General features: G+C 36.9%; 1 long non-coding RNA gene across 1 annotated transcript; it reads right to left on the reverse strand.

Moving 5' to 3' along the window:
- On the reverse strand, positions 1–27,327 carry LOC120322631. The gene is made up of 3 exons (XR_005562443.1): positions 27,156–27,327; positions 25,009–25,106; positions 1–76 (listed from the first exon to the last, which is right to left on the reverse strand). It is a non-coding gene; the product is annotated as an uncharacterized LOC120322631 (long non-coding RNA).

Genomic DNA, 27,327 nt, shown 5'->3' on the forward strand with positions numbered 1-27,327 from the left:
ATGCTCAGAGCCAATTGCATTCACTCCTTGATTGAGAACAGGACATCAGCAAGGCTAAAATTCATGTTGTTCGCAGCTGGGAGAGCAGACATTGTTAATGTGTCAGGTTAGTCTGGCACAACCAACAAAGCTACAGGTTCAGAAAGTAGTATAGTGCAAAGAATTTGAAAGTCATTGTTTCATCTACTTAAAACAGGTAAAAGGCAAATCCTGGAGGGTCAGACTTCTTTACCTGATGAAACTCAAACCTTCAGCTTTCAAATACTTTAAAAAGCACAAATTTGTCAGCGAAATTAGGATGAGATTCATGACTTGGGAAATTCGACTTTCCTGGTGAAACTGTTGGTACTCATTGCCAGAAAGATGATGAGAAAAAACTTGCAAACTCTGACTCACAGCAGCAGTTCCACTGACTGTGAGATAATCGCACAGAGAAAAATTAGCTGTTCCACTTATGATGTCTGTATGTAGGAATTTTCACCAGTCTGGGGGTGGGGTAAAAAAAGCCCAGAGGGATACAAAAGTGAAAAACAATTACTAAACTGAAGATCCTTTATCTTGGGCTATTTTGTTTAAACTATTTTTGCATGTCACTTAGAATCTCCTATGTAGGATATATAGAACATATGCAAGTATTGCAACAAAGTTTTGCATGCCACCTCCACTTAGCTTCACTAATTTGACCACATCTTGACTTTTAATGCAGCTACCTATAGATATGTTAGATGTACGCTTAACAGTATCTAGTTTTGTAGCTCTAATCTCAGACATTTTCTAAAGTTATGAGGAGGTGACAAAAACAGCAGGTGGGTTCTGTTTAAAATACATTTTTAAAGAACAAGAAAAAATCTTACTAGTTTTTGTCTCAGTGATAATTGAGTCTGAAATGAAATAAATGTAATTAAAATCTTATATATGAGGAACTATTTTTGTTTATACATTTCAGCATTTGGAATGTAATTTTAAAATTTTCCTGTATTAATTCCATGATTATTTAAAATCATATTACAATTTAAATTATATAAGTTGGAAAAAAGATAAGTAAAATACTGAAAGAAGTTGTATCAGGTAAAAAAAAACAAAAAAAAAACAAAACAAAAAAAACCCGACCAACAAAACAAAACAAAACAAAACAAACAAACAAACAAACAAAGCCAAAATAAAATTAAAGCCAATCAAGAATGTGGTATCTGAGTTTTTGTCATGGTATAAAGATGCAATGGTTATCTGATGGATTAAAACTGCCCAGGTAGGCAAGAGGATCAAAATATCGCTCACTGCATCCTTTATAAAAAAAGTCTGACATCTCAAACAAACTGAATATTATACACATTACAACTGAACAGTCTCTAAACTTGTCCTGCCACCAAAATCATTAACTGATCTGTGACATCCTGTAACAGTTCTGGAATCATACCAGAAGGACAACAAATTGTGTTTGCAGTAACTGTGTTTCTGAAGAGTCTGTTTTTCTTAATTTTTATGTAAGATTTGGGGCACGCTTTTTGGCTTTCAAATAAACTTTAGTTAATAAATATCATTTCCAGCTCAAATTGATCATAAAATTGCAGCAGGCCATATGTGGCATATAATACTGTATTGCTTGTCTGATAAAACTCGAGTGCAGTGGGTACAGTAAAGCATTTCTGCATTCAGTTAGGTCTTGGCATCTCCTTATCTGTCCAGAGACTAAACTCTGTCTCAGGAGAATACCTCGTAGGTTTATTTCAGGGCACTGCAAAGGATATGCTACTTTGACACAAAATGTATATTGCTACTGTAGTCTTAAGGCTCCTTGGTACACTGCTCCAACACAATCCTCCAGGAGATAACTCACAATGAGTGCTTATTTGCACTTTTTAACCTGTCCCCTGCTGAATACTTAGAGGTTCAGGACTAAAATCCAGTTTTAGGAGGAACTAGTATCTGACCAGTGTAGATGCAAATAAAGAACTAAGTAAAATATACCCCTGTCTGTATATCCCCTTAAAATGCTGAAATGATAGAACTTTGGTATTTGACTCTGTTTTGGAGAACGAAATAGACATTATTTCTCTCTTCTATAGCAAAGTTTTTTCTGTCACACAGGTCAGGAATCAAGCAATCCCCTTAATAGTAGTGTGGGAACTGAATGAGTAAATGCAACATATAGCTAACACTGAACCTTTTGAAAAACAGTGTCTATTAATTCAGACCTGCCAATACTTAAGTTTACCTAGGGGATCAGCAGTTTCTATATTCTGGTTTTGTTTTCTCCTCTAAAATCTGCCATTTCTTTTAGTAACTACAACACATCTTTTTAAATATTTCACAAGGCTTTCCTTGTCCTAAGAGAAACAGCTTAGTACTCCCCATTGGTTTAGGGATTACTATTAACTGCTGCATTGTAGTGGGGTGAATTATACTTTAAACACAAATAAGACATGTAGCAGATAGAACAGCATAAAGAAATTTTCATTACTTCCTACAGATTTAGATCCAAGTGGTAATCAATTTCTTAAATTTCTACACTATTTGTCCCCACTATTTCTGTGTGTTGGATGATTTAAAATTTATTACAGTGATTTTTGATAACTATGTATTATGGATACTGTTCGCTGGTTTACAAAAGACTAATGCTTAGATGCATTTATTTTATAAATAGGAATTATACATTGATTATTGTTTCATTCTAACAATCGTAGTCAGAATTAAGTCATGCATGTAGGGGTTCTACTGGGAAAGCTGCAGATTGGAGCAATCAAAGAAGATAAGAAAAATTAAATACTTTAACCCCGGTGTTATCTATCCTCTATGAAAGAAACTTATTTCTTATTTCCCTACTGTTTAATTTTTTCCTAAATATTTCCAGGGAAAACACTGTGTTTCTATTTTTTCACTGAAAACCGAATTGCCTATTTTGAACTGACATATTTATAACCTGCTAACCTAGTATGAGCACTAACATATAGAAGTTATTTGCCTTGTGAATTAAACTTTTACAAAATATATATCTTTGAGAGCTAGTTTTTGTGGTGTTTGTTTAATATTGTTATAAGACCAATTCAGTAAAGGCAATATCCTCAGCACTTACACCTTTCTTGTTAGCATTTCTTGCTAGTACAAAACCTGAGTTTCTTACCTATAAATGAAGGAAAACAGAATCACCCCATTTCAAGATGAAGCTTGGAACTGAAAGTAGCACTTTACAATACAAGTTTATTTCCTGGAAGTTAAAGTTATGACACGCTAAAATGAGCAAAGAAGTGATATCACACTATCACAGTGTGACAGATACTATAAAGGACATGATTCTAAAGCATAGCCAGCAGAATTATGAAGAATAGGAAATATTTTTGGGACTAGCCATTTTTACCCTAAGCCTTCATGGAGCTGAAAGTCACAGAAATTTCAATGCTACAAAAGTAACTGTGAAAAATATTTTATCTGTGTGTTTACACCAATGGAAAGATAGATTCACTGTGACAATAGAATTATAACAATACAACTCTTTCCTTAGACTTTCTTTGTTAGAAATATCTCTGTGCAGAAGAACAGATAAAGTTATTACTGGTATGTTTCTTAATAACGAGTCTTCTGCAACATGGCCCTATCCACTATTATAAGTATGAATGCTTCTATGGATATATTTGTTCTTGGACACAGTTGGCAATGTGGTGACTGAATTAAATGAAAATAGGAGTAAAATATTGCTATATCATTTGAAAATCAATGACACTTACATGATACAACAGTACAAATCTCTGGACCTGACAAAATTAAGATATTGATGAAAATACCTTCAATATGAAACATTATCCAAGTTAATCAACTTCTACAATACACTGTTTAGTCTTTTATTTTTCAGCAATTTTCTATAAGACTTTGAAAAATCTCTTTACACTTCTGAAGTTACATGTTTTCAAAAGAGTAAAGTAGCAGAATGCTGCTTTTCATCTACCCTAACTCAGACAAAGCTCTCATTTTCTTCATTGAGAACTTGCCGTTAAACTAAATATCTAAACTAACATGCTGGTTTAGTAACTGTGTAGGCTACTAAATCCAAACACGGGTGCCTAACAACGACTTGATTGATTTCATACTGCAACTGTCCAGAAATTCTACTGATAAAATGGAAAACAAAAGTCTGAATCTGCAGATGTTTATGTTTCAAGATAATTTACAGCCCTAATTTCAAATGCTTCCATTGTTTTGAACAATTTTTGTGTGAAACTTTCCTTATCTTTTTTTATTAGCTAACCATTTTTATTGGTCCTTAGCTTTCAGCTTTGCAAGCTCAACACATACCCTTTACCTTGGCAAATTATTTTTCCAGTGGCCACATAATGAACTGTCCCATTTTTAATGCCAGGGTAGCAACACTAATTCATCCAAATAAATTACAGTTAACCATACACAACCGGTGGAGACATGGGAGACAGACTTACTGAAGTACATATTTAAAACAGTCTTTTTTATCTATATGGCACAGTCAATGTTTTTCAACTGAACCAAACTCAGAACATGGCTTATCTACTTTATTCTGCCTTTAATTTTGTAACAGAGTTTGTACTCGTGGCAAATGAGAGGTATGCATGCATTCAGAAAAATAGACATTTGCCAGAAAGACCTGGAAGAGTTGCTTCAGTTTCCTCCTTCTTGCAAAAGGTAATGGACTATAACCGATCTGTCCCTGAACAGATCTGGCAATGAGGTCTTGGAAATGATAGAGTGAAAACCCTCTGGCCAAGATGCTTTTGCAGAATTGCGAGGATGGGCACACGCTGACAGAGGCACTTTGCTTCCACCAGCAGCTGCTTGGCCTTCCTATTCCTTCATCTTAATCACCCTGCCCATAGAGCTCCTCTCAATGCAAATCCCGGTGCTATAGAGCACTATGACATGGGCAGCTGAGGTCTTTCTTCCTCGCCAAAAGAAAGAAGTCTGTTTGTGGAGGGTCCCCTCCACGCTTGGATGAATGGATAAGCATCGTCCCTGCATACATACTGCCCTTGCTGAATGAACATCATAATTTTCTTGGTCTAAGAAACTAGGTACCTGAAACCACAGCAGTTGGTTGGTCTGTCTGAATTAAGGCTTATTATTGCATAACATATGACTCTTGTGTTGAAGGATTTCAGTCTAAAATATAAGCAAATCAGACACAAGCACAGTACTGTGGGTATTACACAAAGCTTTAATTTTTGCACTCCCAAAGGTCCTGTATACTTTGAGAATAGCCCCAGTGGACAAAATCTCTAAGCCAGGTTTCTGAATAGAAAATCCACTTCCTGCAAGTTCGATTAAGCTAGCTAATTTTCAGTCAAACACACTAATTTCCAGACAGGTTCTTCTGATGTTTTCCCTCTGTTTGCAATTTGCATCGTTAAATAGCTTGGTGTTTCAAAGCAGCCGCTGTAGTAAGGTCACAAGGTTTTATGTTAAATAGCAACATCCTCAGCTTTTTAAAGAAGAAACAGAGAGCAGCTGATCTGATGGTGCATAATTTTCCTTCTTTCTCTTTTTCTCTTTGGGGTGAGAAAAAGGAAGGATTGGAGCTTCTTATGGATCACAGACATTTTACTCTGGAAGAAAGAGCAGATCTGTAGGTCTCTGTGCTCTCGAAAGCAACACAAAATCACAGGTGTCCTTGCTTATCAAGAAATCCCCTTCTTTTCTAATGGTTTGTCTTTCTCTCCCTGAGAACAGCGGGTCATCTTTTGGGCATGGATATCTCATTTTAAGGGGTACAAAATTCAGTATTAAAAGGAAAATTTTAAATAAAGGTATGCATGAATTTGAAGATTAAATAAAAAAAAATGCTTGGCAACATTCAGTATGCCAGAAAGCCAGGCTGTGCTGACCCATCCAGAGTAAACAGTTATAGTAAACGAGTGTTCCTCAATTGATTCTGCATGTGCTCTGTTTCCATATCTGAGAAATAGTGGTAACAGCACAGCAAATAAAGTGTGACACAAAGACACCTTCATTCAGTCTTTCTCCCAGTAAAATTGTTTCACCCACCCCCACCCACCCCCTTTTTTATGGTCACACAAAGTGAATTTGTGTACTACAGCTACCCTGAAGCAGTTTTTCATGCCTCAGGAGACTGGCTGGTCACTGGGATTGAAAAAGCCTGAATCTCATAGCTCCAAGCAGTTTTGACAGTTGCTGAAGACATGTATCAGTAAATACTCTAAACTGAACTTAGCACAGTATCAAAGGCTCCTGAGCCGAGCGGCCCTGACAAAGCTATTCTCAGCCCATCAGGGCTCTGGGACATGCAGCCTCACGCTGGAAATGCTGCTGCTGAATTGCTCTGTGGCTCTGCATCCACCAGATTTAAAATCATTTCACATGTGTTTTTATCTCATAAATGTAGACACACATACATTTGAGAGGGGTGCAGCAAGAAACACTGAATATCGTTAAAATCATCACTGAAAGCAATGGCTTTTGTATAATTACATGTATTCATACATGTAGGTATAAATGTACAGATGAGTGAATATGGGATGTATATCTTGACAAGCAAAACAAAGAGCAAATGCAGTTCTGCCTATATCTCACATTACAACTCTGAGTGATATATCTAAAAGCCTCATGTAATCATAAGGTTGTCAGTTTTAAAATGCTGATACATAGAAAAATGACAAGGCACTCCTGCAGACAGGGAAAACACGCTTTGCCACATACACAGAGGAAGATACAGATGTTCTGACCTATGTGGAAAAAAAATAAACAAAATATAAATCTCCATTTTGAAGCAAATATAATGGTAATTTTATCACTGAGGCCTCTTTGGGGAAAAAATATAGTATTTGATGCATTGCACTTTTGCTTTGCTTGTGAGTCAACCATTACAATTAAGACAAGAGAGTTGGAAAATTTAATTCAGTTTAATTCATTATACATTTTTCCCCTTCCAGAGAGCCATGTGATGTAATAGAACATAAGAAACCATGTCTTGTCATTCAATATTTATTAAGCAAACTAAAATAGCCTGTTTTGTAGAAAACAAATTTCATTTTGCCTGTCACACTACAACCTAGTGCCAGTCTGATCTGTTGTATAGTCTCACTGAACCCAGTGACTTTGAAGTATATTGTGTATACAAATGTCTTGCTGTAAGCAGTCCTGTACTATCAGCATGTGTGGAGACCAGCATGAACTTGCCATTCAGAGAAATACAGGGCTATGAGGAAGAGAAGAGAATTCTGCTATTTTTTCTTCCTTATTTAGGTGCTGCAGAAGAATATGAAAGTAGTTCAACGAGGCAAATGATACAAGAACAGTTCTTTTGAGTATGTTCTGATGTGTGCAAACATGACATATTTAATTAGTATTACATTCTATCTTTTATAAGAAATCCAAGATTCAAGATAGGATAATTATCTTTTAACAACATACAGCTGCTAGACTTCTCAGGAATATGGTACCCAACATTGGTTCTTAGATCCCGTCACAAATAACCACTTTCACAGCAGAACATTTATAAATGTCACGTCATGGAAGAGAAAAGCAACTGTAGAAAAAGGGAAACATTTTCGTTCTTATAGATAAAGCAAGGCCTCAGAACCTCACACCTATGCAGCAGGCAAATGTGATTAAAGGCAGAGCAAGCAAGCAAAAACCTTGCATTAAACAGATCATGAATTTGCTTGTGGGTCTGTAACAGATGTGTTACTAAGGATGCTTTGTTTATCCAGTTGCAAGTCTGTCGAAGAGAATCATTCCAGTGATGCTGCTTATCACGCTTTTAATTCTGCTCAGGCAAAACTGTTAGCTTTGAAAAAGCAATTTTTTTTTGGCCCTACTATATCTGGCTGCACAGAATTTTCAAAGCACCACAATGTTGTAAAAAATGCCCTTTTAATCAGATTACCCTTGGCGAACGTCCCAAACTCAGGCTGAAGTGCAGTGCTTGTGGTTTCTCAACAGCTTACACTAAGCCTGCACCATGGAAATAATCTACTTTTAAAACCCAGGAAACAAATCGACTGCACTAAGGACATAAGTCGCTGTCATTAGGGAGTGATTAAGCTAAACATTTTTATACACTCTGGTAGCCCAGTTTCATATTGTGTACCTCTGCATAGAGAGAAAAAATGGTACCCCAAATGACTGCTTGTTTGATTCAGTCACCCCAAAAAGATATGGTCTTACACAAATTAAACTTTATTTTCCCCTAGTAATCACAAGAGAAAAAAAAAGAGGGGGAAAAAGAGAGAGATTTGCTTTTAGTGAATTAGAAAATACAGTAAAATCAGCTTTACAAGCAATAATTCAACTGAGGATCATGAGTTTGATTAAAGACTGTACACGATATTTTTTGACACACATTAGCCTCTCCTAAAAATCCTGTCACCTTATATTAAATTACGGCTACTTGTTTTATGCAAACATATTTCCTTTAATACATAATTTATATTGAAAATTCTGTGTGTTTTTGAAGAGATAGATACCATTTTTACAATTTTCCATTATAATGCCAGGTCTTCAGCTTTCTGTGATGTTGCATTTTTCATAGTGGGAAAATAAAACATTGAGATGTTTGAACAGAAATTACTGCACCTCCCCCAATTTTCCTTTAACAAAACTGTAAAAAAAGGATGCAGATCTGACTCTAATAAAATTATTTGATGTCTGAGACAACCTTGCTATTTTGGTACCTGCAGATCCTAAAGAAGACAGGATCTAGATGTCAGTTCCTGGTGCATGAGGAGCAGAAGGTGTATTTGCAGGAGGGAGGGAGGATTGGTTTTGTTTTGTGCATAAGTCTGAGCTCAGGTTTGACATAGATGGCGTGTTCAACTGGTCTAAGGTACAAATCTGGTCCGTTCTTGTTCTCTACTTTGGACATTCTGTTGATAGTTCATTTCTAATTTATGAAATACGTCATTAATCCTCAATCTGTCAGACTCTTTTTGACAATAATTCAGTCTGACAGTTGAAGGATTAATATTTATTAAACATCCCGTACTTTAGAAGTCAAAGAAATGCTCAATTCATTTCAGCGGCAAAATCTTCAAACTCATAGCAAGCACTAGCCTCAATCCCTTCGTGCACCCTAAAAGCAAATAAACATAAAAGGAAACACAATAGGAATAGCAGATGACCAAGAAAAGCATAAGAGAAACAAACCAAAAAGAAAAAAAATAATTACAAGTAATCCTTCAAAAGACGTGGTAGTGGATTCATTTAAGGTATTCCTCCCTCTGCCCAAGCATATGCTTTCTTGCTGTTCCTTCCCCTTCCAGCCCTCCCCCTCCCTTCCCCACTCATAAATAATTCATAACCTGATAAATATGCAATTTCAAAAAAGTGCAGACACGGCAGCACTGCATTAAAAAAAAAAAAAAAGGCTTGTGCTTTTCACACAGAAGACCTGAGCTGCACTTAACGGATGACAGATTTTCCAGTATTCAAAAGCTGTATTATATATATGATAGGAGTGAGACAATATTTCTGGTCTGATTCCCTGCTAGACATGTTGTGAATTGTATGTGGAAAGCTGTAACATAAAACAAATGGTGTTGTTGGTTTGGTTTGAGTTGGTTTCTTCTTTTTCTTTTCTTTCTTTTTTGAAAGACAATATAAAGTGAAAAGCAACAATGTTCCCACCATTTAAAGTTTGACTCAATGTATGTTTTCAGGTCATTACAAAATTAGGGAGTGAGTACTGCTGGAGAAGGAGAGCAGCCACATGTTTTTTCATGTAGCCGGTGCAGAATTTGCAGGTAGCGCACGTGCTGTACGTAATTCTCCAGTGATCCCACTGGGAAGGTCTCCCTCCTCCCAGAGTCCCCCTAAGCAGTGGCCACTTATGGGCCATCGTGTGAATGCTCTTCGGGGGCCAATTTCCCAGGCTCAGCAGCAAAGTGCTGTGCCTGCTGCTTGTACGCAGGTAAAGCCCACCCTAAGCAAGATGCAGGATGAGAAGCGGAGTACCTCCATTTTGTGGGCTAATTGCTTCATTACCACGCTGAAACAAAATGGAGGAAAGACTTTTTTTTTTTTTTTTTTTTTTTTTTTGGAAGACCTTTTTTTTTTTTTTTTTGCAAAAGCAGTTCTGGGCTGACGTGACAGAAGAGACAAAGCATTGGGAGAAAAATGGTGCTTAAAGAGCATCAGTCATAAGATCACTAATAAGAAATGGAATTTGAGAAATATAGATAATGTGTACACATTCCTACAGCTAATAGATGCACAGGACTCACGTACAGTTGATCTTTGGGTTTAGCAACAGTTAGAACATAAAAATGATTTCAACCCGTGAAGTGTAACCTTTTGGATGAACATTTAAATTGGAAACACCATGGGTAAGAAATAGACCTCAGCATTTAATTTGGACTGGCTAGTTGGAAGCCTGTATTTACTGTACAATAATTTCAAATTTAATTAAATAACACTGCTGATGCCAGTCACATCAGCACTGTAAAGATGATTAATTGCATGCTTAAATGAAATATAAACTACCTTAAAAGTAACATCAATGCAGAGTTCTGTAAGCAGACACCATATGATAGATTTAAATGCACAAGCCTATCTGCCTCCCTTAGAAGCATACCATGGTTAAAAAGAGAGGCCCTACATCTGAATGTAGCAACTGTACCAAAACCAGAGCCTTTTAGGAGTTCCTATTTTTCAAGGCAGGTCTGATCTATTTTTCCCCCCTCTTGACGCAATTTTTTTATTTTGCAGGAGAGTATTCGCATGATTTGCATTGTCATCTCATGGGCTGGCTATCGATAGGCAAACAGGAGCTGAGGCACTGTAACACGGGGCCACGCTGTCACAACAAGGCAGCTGGACGGTTATATATTCCACTTCGTTTCCATTGTATTTCAATCCACAGAAGCAGCAGGACAAAGGGCCTGACAGAGTTAACCATGGATTGTCACCTTGATTTGTCCAGTCTAGCAGATATGCAGAAATGAATGATACTCTACTTATAAACAAAACACAGAAACGTATAAGTTTGCAAACAGTATTTTCCAGACTGAACTATCTGTTAAAAAAAAAAAAAAAAATGAGTATCCTTGCGGGATCCTCCATGGGGGAAATAAAAGCAGGAAGGATCATCAGATTAGCACACAGAAAAATTCTTCCCTTGTAACACTGGCTATTGAAAACAGCAGAAGTAAGATCTCTGACTAAGGGCTGGGTTCTTTTTAACTAATCTGCATTATGTTGGTTTATTTATCGGGAATGCTGTGACGATGCTTCAAAATGGAAGTTTCTATCATAAATGTAAACACTTCAGGGCAGGGATAATTCCCTGGGTATGATAAACTTGTTTGTGGGACTACACCCTTAACATTGTATAGGAAGGTGCAGTTATATATATGTGGAATACAGTAAATAAAGTATTTCCAGAAAAGGTACCAAATTAAAACCTTATTTTTTTAAAGAGTAAGAACAGTGAATGCCACTGAATTTCTACTCTTAATATAGCTCTGAATTAAATATAAAGGATGTCCTATTTAACAATTACTACTTAGAGAGTAAGAAAAGTAGGCAATTGCTGAGGAAATTCACTGATGAAGTGACAGTTATAATTAAAATACATGACTGCTTTTTTAAATTTGATCAGCCTCAAATTTTAGCAAAATCACATATAAAAGAAACAAAAAAATCCAACTTAAAAAAATTAAAGGAGTGAGTTGTCTTTTACCCTCTCTGTGAGTATATAAAAATTCTGGCTTATGCTTCTGATCAGCAAAGCAAATTGAACTGAAAGGAATTGAAAAGGAAATGACTCAACAGAGCAAAGGTCAGTTCTGAAACACCTTAATTTTTTATAGAAGATGAAAACAACCAGCAAGAAACCTCGTTGTAGTTTCTGACAGCCACATATTTATTAACTATATGAAAGACATAATCAAACTCTCATTTTGCTTATACAACATACCCCACCAGAATGGATAAAATATTTGCTTCTGAAGAAAAACTGTTCAGAAACACATCATTTATAGATCTTTTTTATTTATAAGATAAGGCTTATCAGAAGATGTGTTATTACATATCAAAATAATGTATTCACTTCTGAGTATACAGTATTTTAAAGAGGCATGAAAGACTAAATGCATTTAAGATTTTGGGGTTGCTATTAGTTTTTAATAATAGATTGTATGATTTTTGCATTTGTGTATATATTTCGTTGTTTCACGTGGTGAGCATCCATTCCTTTAATAGTTAAAAAACCCACAATAAAATATAACATCATCATACCATTTTAAGCATCTACTCAAAGCTATATTATGTATCAGAAAAGGAAAAAATATATAAATCTTACCCACATACTGGAATGCTAATGTGCATCTATCAAAGGGCTACACATTCATAGTAAAGGTTTCAGCCCAAATAAAACCCTTTGCATTACCGTATGTATTCAAAAATAAGGGAAAAAAATTTAAAAACTCCTTTTTTTCTTTACCAAAATTGTTTAGGAAAACCTAAATGCACCAAAAGGACCATTTATTGCCCAAGGAGAAAATTGCACAGATTTGTCTTTCCTCGGAATTCTATGCAGCCAACCGTAATAGCTCTTTGACAGTTCACCTGACTGCAGCAGAAATGGGAATGTGATGGTTACAGTGGATGACAGAAAGGGGCCATTTGAAGTGCTATTATGCAGTTTACATGAGAAGATTTCCACTGATTTTGGCTTTATTTAGTTATGTTATGTACATCTTTTTTTTTTTAATCTAGCAGTGTATGCTTCACAATAATAAAGAGCACATTCTTTTCTGAAGCTGCCATATAGAAAAGAAGAGCTTAAAATTTCGTTAGTATTTTCAAACTGGCTTGGGAGGGTCACTGTGCTTCACTACTAAAAGTGGAAATGCATATCTTCTGTCTTGCCTCAACCACATTTTAAAAGACTGTTATGCATGTTCTGTTTCATCCAGTTTACCCAGCAATTTTAGACAGGCTAATATAAACCTGATATTGTATGTTCATACTTAAGCAGAAGCATCAGGGGAAGAATTTATTTTTTTTTGTTTGTGGGATGATTTGAAACCTTTCAAATATTAAACAATCAAAAGGATATCCTGTAAATATTACACCCTGGAAAAAAAAAAAAAAACCAAAAAATAATATTTGAGTACCTTGCTGAAAGGACCCAATTCTACAAGCTCTCATTAGGATAAATGGTCTGATTGAAGCTAATAGGTCTTCTCAGAAGAGTAAAGCCTACTCACATGAGTCAGCACTTACAGGACTGAGCAGTGACATCTAAGCATTTTATGGAAAGAATCAAGGTGTTTTTGCTTTATGGGATTGCTATGTTGTACAGGTCTCACTGTTCATGAGAGGATGAGCCTAAACCAAGGAACAAATCCATACGGTTCTTTTTATATCCTGACAACATACAGAAAAACATGATGGTAACATGCTGGTTGTTTCACACAAAAATATTTGAAAGAAAAAAAAACATTTACTGAGTAAGATTATAAAAGGGATAGATGTGATAATGACTGAACGACACTGTCCTAACTTACTCTGCATTTGCATGTGATTTATGATTTTATAAAGCAGAGAGCATAAGCAACTATACCCTTGATATATTGTTAAGCAGACCTTCAATGTTTCTATTTTCTGCATAGGGTCAAGACTGTTGACATGGGATTAATCAGCTGTTCCTCCTAAACCATGAATCAGGACAAGTTGATGTCTGTTTCATGCAGTACAATCACTTGAGAATAGAATTAAACACAGAAAGTACAGAAATAAGTGAAACCCAGCAGAACTTACAAGCATTCATTGCAACACTGGTATAATCACAGATACTTTCTGCTTTTACATTTTGAAGAATTCCAGCAGTAACGACAAGGAAAAAAGGGTTAATTTTTCTCTCACTTTCTGAAAAAGCAGTGATTCTTTGAAACATATTGTTCTCTCAGATCACGATTTTTTATTACAATGTAAACATTTCACATCTGTTTCTATAAGCACATTTCTTCATATGTGTATTTTGTCCAACTTACAAGCAAAAAAAAAAGATCCAGTCCTCTTCTTCATATCTTCTAAAGAACATACACCTACACATAAATGTAGCCTGCCACCTGCATTGTTGTTAGCTTATTTGTCAGCCTGTAGCATGATCGGATTTGAGAATATTGGGTGCAAAGTGTCTTCAGGAAGAGGGAAAGAAATCATTCACCATTAGAGATAAGTATGACAAGCTCCTTTTACACTAGGATACACTTGTATTAAACAGAATGGCAGGGTGCCTGAGCAAGATAGCATCTATTACCAATGATGACAGAAAAATGGACACTTATTAATCACTGTTTTCAAAATAATTATCCATAGCTTTATAAATGCTATAACTAAGGAAGGATTTTTTTACCTAAGCATTCCCTAATATTCAAAATACCATTTTCTCATTACAGTTAGAATTTAAACTATTTTGTAAAGCAAGTGTTAAGAGTGTGCAGCAAATATGTAGGTTAGCAATGATTAGGATGTTAATATAAAAGAGATAATGTATACTTAGTTTAAAAATAACCAGGTCAAAATAGGTTATACTTATTCAAAAACAAACACATGGTCTTTGTGATATTTCATAAATATTTTTTGGAAGCTAAAATATCACATATAAATTTTTTTTATTTCTGTTGGTTGCAAACAATGGTTTTTGTTAAATAGAATATTTCATTAAGAGGGATGCAAAACAAAGATTACTGAAGGAAAAGATTTGGAGGGCTTTTGTCAACAAAAGGACTTCTGCTAATAAGTAGTTTTTACGTGTTTTGCCTTATTATTTATTTTCAGCACAATTCACTGTAGAGGTTAAGTCTCTCAGGTTTACAATCAAACCATTGTAGTAGTATGAAAAACTTTCATGAATTGCTCAGACATTGTAATGTCCTATATTCAAGTACCTCATATGCACAAAGCATTTCAAAACCGTACTTTGCCTCTGGTATGAATTATGTGTATAATTTCCATTACGTATATTTGGATATATAGTGCTGTATCAACATCATAGAAATATATTATTTAAGGGACTCGGTTTGGAAAAACCCATTATCTTTACTAGGTGTGGACGTATTGCTTTCTTTTAAGAATATTTTTGTATTTAAATTAAAAGTTAAGTTTTGAAGAAGTAGTTCCAGTGATGGGATAACAATTTAATATTTAAAAGGAAATTACCATGCTTCATTATGAAAAAATCTATACATGATCAGAAAGCACACATGCATGGATTCACAAGAATGGCTAGAGAGTTTTAAAGCTTTTTTCCAAAATTACCCACATGAACTCAAACTCCTGTAATTTTACTTCTTGTGCAGCACCTTAAATCCTGTGATGGTGAAATTTTACTTTAAAAATTATTTTAAGCTCTAACCAGCTACAATAATAATCTGATATTCTAGTTAAAAGAATACAGAATGTAATGCCAGACTGTCAACATACAATCACGTAGTAGTCTTAACATGTTGCTGCTTTTTTAAAAGCTGCATCCCAAAATAAGTAATTCTAGACAGAAAAAAAATCTATTTTAAAAAGTAAAAAAACAAATACAGGAATATTTTCTGGATTTGGAACAATAATTGCACATATATGTCTAGGAAATGTATACATTTCTGATTTAAATGAGATTTTGGAGGAAACAGCCATTTTACTAATAATGAAAAAAATTATAGCAACAATTATTTGTTCAGTGTTGCTATAAATGATGTTTACCTCAAACTCCAGTAAATGTTTTGACATTGATTTATAAGTATGTCTAATAAAAATGTTATTTTTTTCTATTCTAGCAGACAACTAAATATTTTATAAATATAGTTCAAAGTAATGTATTAGTTTATTTTTAATAGCTTTTTTCTCCTGATTTCTTTTTTTTTTGCTTAATAAAAATTTCTCCTCTCCTAAGAATACTTTAAATTAAAGCAGGTAGTTTATTTTTTTTGTTGTTGCTATGTTATTCTTTTTACCCCACTAATACTACTTTGGTAACTTTAGCAACTCTTGAATATTTGCAGTATACGTTATTAGGGATTAAGCCTTAAATTTATTTGTATAGGTAAAGAACCTAGTATTGCACAGGTCAAGTGGTTTCAGTATTAACAATAAAGCGATATATTTAAAGAAGTGTTAGTGCCTCCTTTCTGAGTCCCTTTTTAATTTCAAAGTGCTAGTATGGTTATAAATCACATTACCCAATACATACAAATGATCTGAATTGAAAACAGACGTGCGTACCTGCATCTTCAGTTTAACCTGTGGAGATGACTTACATAATTGAATGGGAATATGGATACTATACTTATGTATAAACACTGACTAACTTGTTTTAAAGATAACCGCTTCATGGAGGAATGAAGAGTGTGTCTGAGATACCAGCAAGATTAGCTTTCCATAAGGCAACTAGTCCACTGATGTTTCTTCCAAATTTCTCACCTGATTTATACCGAACAGTCTTATCGAAGTGATATACCACCCTGTGCTTCTGTATCCAATCAGCCTTTTTTGTGTAAGAGAGAGAAAGTGCTTCTCTGCTTACGTATAATTAAAAGTATAATTAGGGAAAAGTACCTATTTTAGAAAGGTTATGATCAGCAAAACCTGTTTAAGCACCTGTTTTCCTTTATGCACAGTTTATGCCCACCTCTGTTCAAAAAAATATCTCTTCATAAACACGTTCCTAAACATATTGACCCCAGAGCCCAGTGGATGTAGCCAGGAGGTAGCCATGTTCCAAAAACTACACTGCCAGGAGTAGACACCATTATCTGTGCTCTCTGGACCAAAGTAAATCACCCATGGGCAATACCCAAGGCCCAGTTTTTCTGCGGTATAGACAAGCACCTACTGTATATGTTGGAAGATGAAATCTGGAGGGCAACCTGTGTTGGTGACCTCTTTTTGAAGTTTATGTTCTGTATATGGAAGATCAAAAATAAAAGCATGTCCTCACTTCACCCATGATATTTTTTTAATGCATTCAAATTGTGATTTTTGATACATGGCATGTGGCACTTTTGACATGAAAATCATATGGGAGATATTTTGATGCCAGCTGATGAACAGAAGAAAGCTACTCATATTTGGAAACTGATACTTTGCCACTGAAATACTAGTCCTGTTGGAGGGAAAAGTGATTGTGATTCCTATTTGGCAAAATAAATGTACTGTAAGATTTTAAATCCCCCTAAAATACAAAAGAGTTGTGTAGCAAGTATTTATCCTGACTCTTGTACTAAAGGACCATCTCTGCCTACTTTTGGCTTTCACTTCACTTTTGTTGCCTTCTGGCATGAGGGAATAGCAAGCTCTGGAGGGTAATGGCCTGGAGGCTGCTCAACACTGCTGACTTCCCCTGTTTGTCATTATCAAAGAATCACTGCCTTGTCATTTTGAAAATATTTTATATCTTATTGGCCTGCAATGATCTGGCATCATACACCACACTGCAGCATGTAGGACTGAAAACCACCTGAAGTAGTCTTGTGGAGCCCTGGATAGAGATGCTGCTTGGCGACGAACCCCCTGCTGCCTTTTGAGTTCACTGACTGCATCTGGTATGTGCTCTCTGTTGCCTTGTGGGTGTCAGTTCAGGGGGCAGTGGGCAGGACCAGGGCTGCCAGAGGCCCTGAAATGCTGAGTACATGGCTCAGGACCTGCCTCCATGTCTTTCAGCCTGATACCACCTCTTGCCATAACACTGCAGATCCTGCTGGGCCCAAACTGGAGAGAGCCAGCTCTCACACTCTGCCTGACAACGAATTTTTAATAGAGCAACAAAAAGGAAAAGCTTTTTCTTTGTGAAATGGTAGGAATAAAAGAGGAGTAGAATCAGGATTCATAAGAAGATATTGTATGAAATCTGCTTTGCATCCGAAATTGTCCCAGATTAGATCCAAACAAGGTGGTATTACAAAGCAATCAAACAGCAGGAAAGGAAATACAGTCAAGGCTGCTTCGATAACAAATCCTGTATGAACTTCATAGCCTTTTCATAGGGAAGAAAGGTTGTGACTTCGCTGAGGCATAAATACTTGCAGTCTGTATGTAGATGTGTCTTAAGGTGCTTGTGTGTGTGTGTGTGTGTGTGTGTGTGAGGGACAGTTGGGTCAGGTTCTTATTTGTGACTTGTGAGAGACAGAAACAAGGGTATTTACTTGCAAGTCTGTAAAGGACATCAGTGTAAACAAGATTAGGCCTGTAATATTATTCTTTAGCCAAGATCTACTCTACAGAAGGTCACTTAGGTGAAAAGTATGTGAAATAGTTATGACAGCTTTTTAAGTGTTAATTTGATAAAAGAGATATGGTGCAAATACAACGGTACACAGCGTAAAAGGCTCCCAAGATGACTGAAAGTCCTTTAGTACCAACCTGAGACTCTCTGGATCACTACAAAACAAATAGTTTAAAATTACTCTTAGAAAGGAAAATGGTTTTTATTTTGACTGGAATTTTGTGAGGTTTAGAAGGAAGTCCCAGTGTATGCCAGCTGCCTGACACTACTCTCCTATTTAAATCTCGAAATGTCATACTTCTCCGGAGTCTGGAAGGATCTATCCTGCAGCAAAAGAACAGGTCAATTCTGATGTCTGAAAAATCATTTTCTGCCCATAAACCTTAATATTGACTTCTATTTCTGAGAGAGAGAACAAAAAGATGTGCTGGGGGCAGTGGAGGCTGGGGAGCACTTTTAAAAATGCCTTGTGATGCACCACCACTCCCTCCACCCACCACTTTTTGGGTGTTGAACTTGGTATAATTTTCTAAGGGAACTTTATTCCAGAGGTAACTACTCTGCCCCTTACTGAGAGTCAGATACAGCTGCAACCCCAAATACAAAATGAAGGCATTTTAAGTTGTCACATATTTCTGAAAATCTCCCAAACCTGAGAGTTTGTTCTGGCTTCTAGCAAATAATTCTGCAGTGTCAGGTGTTCTGAACTGCATATAAACACCTGTTTCTGTTTTTTAAATTATTGAAACCATCAATAGATACCATAAATGTAAGCTTACCCATAGGTTCAGTTGTATTGCCATAATTTTCTTTTTAAATCACAGAACATAGGAGTCCTTCACTATGAAAGATTCATACAATACTCTTTAAAGTACAGTACATCAATACTTTAAAAAGAACATTTTAAAAATGGAAGATTTTGTCTATTTTGTTCAAATGAATATGCCCTAAGTTATGCTTCTCAGTTGTCCTAATTTATTTTAATATGAAAAAATCTAATCTCTGCTTGTAAAGCAGATTATGCATGTATTAAATTCTTTAAAATTAGAATATACTTAATGCCACATTACTTCCAGGCATGCAAAACAGGAGAAAGAATTACACACCTAAACAAGAAGAATGGGTTTTAAGCTCAAGTTTCTACTTTGCTCCAATTCTCAATTAGTAAAATGAAACAATGTACAATCTACCATTTAATGAAATGCACTCATGAATTAAATCTTTTTCCAAATAAATAACAAAATAAAATATTAAAATAGCCAATATTTTTAACTGAGAAAAAGCAAGGCCAGCGCATTGTTTCAGCTGTCTGTAAACTTGGTACATCCAGCTTCTTTTCCCTTCTCTATTCTCTCTTGCCTCCGGTTGGTGAGGTAAATTCCATTTTGCACTTCTAAGCATTCATTCTGTTTTTCGTCTTAGCAAAATGTTGCTGGATCCCCCCTGTCCAAGAAAAGGTCAGAGTTCATTTGGACTAGGGCCTAAAACATACAAGGACTGTAGGTCCTTTGGTCCTCAAGGTCATGACTACAAGTTCATTTATGGTAGCTCACCAACAGAGTTATCGTACTTTGAGGTTGTTGGTCATGGTTTTCTGTCATGTCATCAGACAACTACTGCCTCCACAGCTGTAAGTGTGTCATTTCCCACAGGCTTTGTTTTTTCTGTTAAATCCTTCCCAAATCTTGATTCATTAGGGCTTGGAATATAGAAGGTATGCTTCCCTCAGTTTTTATTATCGCTATCCAAGGACAGCAACAGTTTGTGATTAGGACAGATAACTAACTGTTGTGGGGTGGGTACATAAACTCTTAAATCATAAATCCAACAAAAAAAAGAAGGCAAATGCAATGGAACTATCATTCTTTTATCAGAAAAGGCATCCATTACCATAGCAGCTCTCGGACGCTGTGGAAGAGACAATGGATGAGACTCAACTGATTAAGTTAATAGGGAAGAAAGAGAAAGCAGAGTATTATAAAGAAAAAAAAAGACTGAATTCAAGTATACAGCACAGGCACTCCACCAGTGCTGCCCATCTGATACGTTTAACTGTGGTTGGATTAAGTGCTGCACATTGAGCAAAGATCAATGGATGAAGCAATTTTTGCTCACGTAAATGTGTAAAGGAATTTACTGCTGAGTGCACTGAGGTTTGTACTTTGTCTGGAGAAGCCATGAAAGGGGATGGCATCCACTCTTCTATTTTACCATGAAGAGTTCTTGATGTATGAGAAGAAATTTGGTTTCTGAGAGGACAGCCTTGTCCTTCAGGGAAAGTGCCTGTGAAGACATGATTTGATCCACTCACAAGGTCTGTTTTATGGGATAACACTAGGAAAGTTCTTCCCATTGCCCTTGCTGGAGTGGTGAGGTTGTGACCTTTTCTTTATAATTGATGCAGTGGCAATATTTTAAAGGACAAACTAGAGGATAGAATATAGCAAACAGACAACTTATCCTGAAGGGAAACCAGTAAGCTTTCTTGAGTGTTTTTTGTGTTATCCCTTATTTTAAATTCTCTTTATGTTGCTAAAATTTGCATATATTCTTTTTAATGAATACCACACAGCTGAGAGACAGTGAAAGATGCAGAAAGTGAAGCTTGTTAACATCAGTTTATTAAATTGAGTCAGACCTGATTTGCAAAAAGCCCTACATTCTTGAATTTCATAGATTGAGAAATAATTTTCACCCAACCCCTCAAACTGTTGGATTGTGTCTGTCTATTTCGCTGAAGTACTTGGGCAGCCTTCTTTGTCAGGGTGTTTAGGTACCTCATGGTCTTCTAATGATTAGGTTACATAATGTCTTATTCATCAGATTTCTCTGTCAGCTGCCTCAGCCCTCAATGCCTTTGGCAGGTTTCAGCATGGTGTTTTTTCAGGTTGGCTTTTTCTGCTGCTAAGGCAGGAGCTCTATGTCCATGACAAAAATATACGCTGCATAAGCCACAAACATCATTTCCTCAACTCCAAGATAAACTTCACCATGGGAAAAATTTAGATGAGTATTTTATGTTTGCATACTACTTTCTATGCCAGAACCTTCACCCATACAGTCCCATAAGATTTGGTCCCCGCAGCCATATGCTTCATCGACCATTGAGAGAGGAAGTCAGGACTAAGCTGTCAGGGCTGATCTTGTAATGCAGACACCTTTAGTCACCTCAGAGCATCATTCGTTCTCCATCTGTCCAAAAGGTTAAACGTTAACTTTGGCATGAATCAGAGGCAATGGAAAAAAAAGGAAGATATTTATTTTAATAACTTGCTTTCTTTATAACCTTTCTCTTGATAAAAGATGTGTCTACCCGTTAAGTTAGTTGTCAGCTTATGATCTTTGAGATTTTGATGTAGGATGTTTGAAGGACTAAGATAGAATAAAACACAACAGCCACTTGTGAGTGTCCAACCAAGTTTTACTTTGGTTTTTTAAATCCTGCTTTTGATTATTGTACCTCATTACATCTATGAATCAAACCATTTAGTATGAAAAAGTTCTCCATCTAGAATTTTATGTACTATGTAACCCAATGAACTAACCATGTTCTTCACCATGTAGAGTTAGGACTGAGTTTTCTGCCCTGCTACTCAGAACCCTTTTCCCATGATCATCATCTTTCCAATGGAAATTATAATAATTTTTTTTATTTCATTACCACTTATGAAAACTTGTTTTAGAAATTAACCAGTCACCTGAAATAAACAGACACAAACCCTGGCTTCCTAATTCATTTCATAAAATTAAACATCTGCACTCCACTCTATGCGTCTGTAGTAGGTTGACCTTGGCTGGACACTAGGTACCCATCCAGCTGCTCTATCACTTCCCTTCCCAGCCAGACAGGGGAGAGAGTAAGGTGGAAAAACAACTTGTGGGTTGGAACAAGGCAGTTTATTTAAAGTGAAAGCAAAGCCAAAGATTGCTCAAGCAAAAGTGAAGAGAATCGAAAGATAGCAGGATTTATTCTCTGCTTCCCGTGAGCATCCATGGTCGGCCACTCCCGAAGAGCAGGGCTTCAAGCATATGACAGTTTCTCAGCAGGCAGCCATTGGAGACAATGAATGCCTGCCTTCCTGCTCCTTGCCTCAGCTTTTATATCTGAGCTGATGTCATATGGTATGGAATATCCCTTTGGTCAGTTTGGGTCAGCTGGCCTACCTGGGTCTCCTCCCAGAATCTTACCCTTGATTGAGGAAAGGATTGATGCCCTTCCTTACTTCACTGAGTATTGAAAACTCTATCATTTTGTGGTCACTGTACCCCAGACAGCCTGTGACCACCACATCTCCCACCAGTCCTTCTCTGTTTGTAAAAAACAGGTCTCATGGGGCCCCAGTCCTGGTAGGTTCATTTATCAGCTACAACAGGAAATTATTCTCCATACCCTCTAGGAATCTCCTAGACTGCCTCTTCTCCGCTGTGTTGAGTTTCCAGCAGACATCTGTCAGGTTAAAGTCATCCACAAGAACAAGGGCGGGCGATTTTGAAACCTCCGCCAGCTGCTTGCAGAATAATTCATCACCATCATCATCCTGGTTGGGTGGTCTGTAACAGACTGCCACCAGGATGTCAGCCTTGTTGGCCTTCCCCTTTATTCTGACCCATAAGCACTCAACCTTGTCATCACTGACCTCAAGTTTTACAGACTCAAGACACTCTAACACATAGAGCCACCCCTCCACCTCTCCTACTTTTCCTTATCTCTTCTGATGAACATGTAGCCATCTATGGCAGCACTCCAGTCATGAGTCTTCCCACCATGTTTCCTTGATGGCAACTACATCTTAAGTTTTCCTGCAGCACGATGGCTTCCAGCTCCTCTTGCTTGTTTCCAATACTGTGTGCATTGGTGTACATGCACTTCAGCTGTGCTGCTGATATCGCTCCTAACCCTGGGTTTCTACCCTTAGGCTCATCTCTGGAGAGCCTTGTTTCAACTCCTTCCCCTTCAAACCTAGTTTAAAGCCCTCTTGATCAGCCCTGCCAGCTTATATGCTAGGGTTCTTTTGCCATTGCTAGATAGACGAAGCCCATCTGACTCTAACAGGCTTGGTACCATAAAAATTGCCCCATGATCAAAAAAAACCAAAATTCCGCTGGTGGCACAAATGCTTTAGCCACCTATTGATAAAATGGGTTTTCTTACTCCTCTCCTCATTCATCCCTGCTACTGCAGGAATTGAAGCAAACACCACTTGTGCTCCTGTCCCATCAACTAATCGACCCAAAGCTTTAAAGTACTTTTTAATTAGCCTGGTACCTCTTTATCAGTCTCATCACTGCCAACCTGGACTACCAACAATGGGTAATAATCAGAGGGCCAAACTAGCTCGCGAGTCTCCTGCTAATATCCTTCATTCAGGCCCCAGGAAGGCAGCAGACTTCCCTGTGGTTTGGGTCCAGTCAGCATACAGGGCCCTCAGCTCCCCTCAGAAAGGAGTCACCAACTACAACTACCCTTCTTTTTTTCTTAATAGTTGCAGTTTTGATCTGTATAATAGATGGAGTGCAACTGGGAGACCCTCTAGACCTTTCTTTTCTAGATCACCTTTCTTTTATTTATGATTTCAATAAACCCATTGAGAAATATAAACATTAGAAACACTCTTCTCTGTAAGCTGAGGATATTCAGTTTTATATCTGTAGTGTCACCAGAGGCCAGTTCTATCTTTGGACTGTACCACCCGTGCGCCCATCCCTAAAGCATAAAATTAAATAATGCTGCAGTATAAGACAGAGCAACAAATTTGGTCATTCTTTAGGAAAAATAGTTTTAAAAAGAGCGAGATATGATATTTCTAATTACCAGGAGAAGCAAAGAATACTGTTGGATTTCAGTAGTGCGAACTACTGTACAGCTTGTATTCTGTGTATCAAAAAAAACCCCTCTGATATGAGAAATAGCTATTTCTTCTTGTTCCTACTACAAAATCATAAGAATCTCAGCAAGATGGTACAGTATGGCAAAACGAGGATCTACAAACTACTCCTTATATCAGATATTTTTCTAATTCCTATGTATTTCTTTGTGTGTTTTCATATTTTGTATACTTCCAGAAAAACACCTTTACATAGCTATAGATGCTCTCCTAACAAAAATTCTAGAATGGCACTGGGGAATTCATCCTTTTGCCAAGTCAACAACTACAGCAATATCCCAGAACGACACTGCAATTTAATTCTAGTTAATTTTTAAATCTTATTACCTCACAATAAATTATAAATATCAAGGGAAAAATAAGATAGTAAAAAACATGTGAGCCATGGACAATAACAGAGGAAACAACAATGGATTTCTACAAAAGTGAAATGGAAAATGGACTTCTACAAAAGCAAAATGGAAATGTCTGAATGCTGTTCTGTAGTACAGTAGTTTTTTTAAGAAGAAGGGAAAATCTTGGTAGAATGTCTTTCCTTAGGTCTGGGTCAGTCAGAACATACACATTAACCCAATGCATGTCAACAGTCCTGTTGAATTCAATCATACACAATTCAAATGCACACAGTCCCTACTTCAGATGTGTTTGCAAATCAAAGCTGCTTGTAGTGATATTAGGTAACATTCTTAAAATTGTCTGGATTATTTAAGGTCCCACAGCCTGAGACACCAAAATCTGCCCTGGAAAAAAACCCTCAGATTGTCAAAACATTCAGAGATCCCCTGAGGCTTCAGCCCCAAAGAAGGAGCTTCTGTTCCCATTTAGAGCAGAGGGCAATTAAAAACCTTGGGAAAACTAGTGCAATAAGAATTCACTTGGGGTTTCAAGAACTAGGAGACATTCATGGAGGGAAGCTTGGGCACTTACCTCTACTCAAATGGGTAATTCCTCTACCATGTGCATAGTCTGTAGCAGTGCATGCTCTTCCGAAAGTATTTTATCCCAGTTTTTCCATTACTGAAAAGCTAGAGAGAAAAGGACTTTCAGTGGAACAAGACCCAGAAAGCTAGAGCAAATTTCAACAGAAAAAGATGTGAGCTTCGGATATCTTTTGTACTTCTTTGAGAGCAAGGTCTTGCATATGGATCTGTTATGTCCCTGAAGTACCTTCCCAGTGATGGTTTTTTGGGGTGTGGTACATGGACACAGCTGCAAAATTTCTGGCTTTCTGCACCTGGGATGCAGACTTCATTTCACCTTCACACCTCTCAATCATAATCCAGCACAATGAGACTAAACTAACTCGGGAAACTGACTCAGATCTTAGGACCAAGTATTCTAAGTTGTTTATTCTCTGTGGCAGCACGGAGATTGCTTGGCTCAGACTTACTAGCAAAAAAAAAAGGTGGGTTTTGAGCAGCAGTTTTGTGACTCTGCACTAAATGATGAGCTTAGGCACCTTAAAAAATAATTTTTTTTGGAGATAGTACTACTTCCCTTGGGCTAATTATATGAAGAAGAGTCTGAATTTCTTTTGCTCTGATTCTTCCTCTGACTTGAGAAAAAAAATAACTGTCATCTCATGCATTATATTTAAATATCCTTTGCATGAGATGAATATAAAATGAATAAAATAACCTAAGTCTGAACTAAGTCTTGTCATGCTGTGTGTCACACACCTTTGGTACCTTCCCTCTCATAAGAAATGGAATGAATTTCTATTTTTATTTCTGATATTTTAACTTTGTTAATACAGTTGCTAAAGCAACTGTATGGAACTGGACATTTCAGCACATTAAGGAATAAGTCAGATGAAGTATTAAGGTGGTGGGTTGTTCTATGTCTTAAACAAGTGAGATTAATATTTAATTTCTTGTAACTTAAATACAAACGTGTGTATGGATGATCATCCATGTAAGGACAAGAGTCTGCTCTTGATGGAAGAAGTACTGCAAAATATCTTTTGTCACTTGTATTGAAAAGCATTGACCGAGTAGCTTGGTGAGAAATATGGTAGAAGACAATCCATATTGTCTTTTAGTGACCTTAGAAGAATTTCTCTACGCAAGTACACATGCACACATACACACACACATTTTTAATTAGTCTGCTAAATTACTAAGCTCTAGATTGTCCCTGAGGACCACTGCATGAGTAGTTGATTTGGACTAGCTTGTAGCATTTAGGAAAGTTGTGACCTTGTTTTCTTCTACTTCTCTTCTACCTTTCCTTACTGAAATAGGTAAAATATCAACCAATTCTACCCTAGATAGAGAAATATTCTCAACTTGACTTTGCTGGTTTTGGCTGGGGTAGAGTTAATTTTCTTCATAGCAGCCAGTATGGGGCTATGTTTTGTGCTTATGTTGAAAACAGTGTTGAGAACTCGGGGATGACTTAGTCACTGTTGAGCTGTGCTTACACAGCTTCAAGGCCGTTTGTGCTACTGATCCCACACTGACGGTGAGGGGGCTTGGGGTGCACGAGGAGTTTCAAGGGGACACAGCTGGGAGAGCTGCCCCCAGCTGACTAAAGGGATATCTTACACCTTATGGCACCCTGCTCACCGTATAGAGTTGGGCGAAGAAGAAGGAAGGGGGGGATGTTGAGAGTGATGGCGTTTGTCTTTCCAAGCCACCATTAAATGTGATGAAGCCCTGCTTTTCTGGATATGACTGAACACCTGCCTGCCCATGGGAAATGGTGAATGCATCCCTCGTTTTGAATTGATTGAGTGTGCAACTTTTTCTTTACCTGTTAAACTGTCTTTATATAAGCCCACAAGTTTTCTCACTTTTGTGAGCAGGTGGCTGCATGGGTCTGAGTTGCAGCTGGGCATAAATCATGACAATGATTCTCAGCTTTCATATCTCTCACCCATCCCTCCCTTAAATTGCATTTTTAAAAATGACTTTTCCTTTCTATAACCTTCTTTTGCCCTTTCAACTAATACAAATGAAACAGTATTAAACCAAAGTTTTAAGCATACATTAATAAGGTGGATCAATTATCAGAGCAAGAAAGCTAGGAACTGTTGCATAAGCCCTGGCTCATAATAATAGATTGATGCTCACAGATATTCCAACTGTAGTTTTGGATATAACTTCCTAAGGTAGATGTATTCCTCTTCACAGCTCCACAGGTATGATCTATTGGCTGGTCCTAATGTGTGTTGAGTACCATACTCAGAAATATGATGTGGCTTCTTTCTGGTCGTCATGTCTGTATTTCTTCCCATGGAAACTA

The sequence above is a fragment of the Pipra filicauda genome, unplaced genomic scaffold (assembly GCF_003945595.2).
Source record: "Pipra filicauda isolate LSUMZ 115617 unplaced genomic scaffold, ASM394559v2 scaffold138_size1969278_pilon, whole genome shotgun sequence".
Classification (NCBI taxonomy): domain Eukaryota; kingdom Metazoa; phylum Chordata; class Aves; order Passeriformes; family Pipridae; genus Pipra; species Pipra filicauda.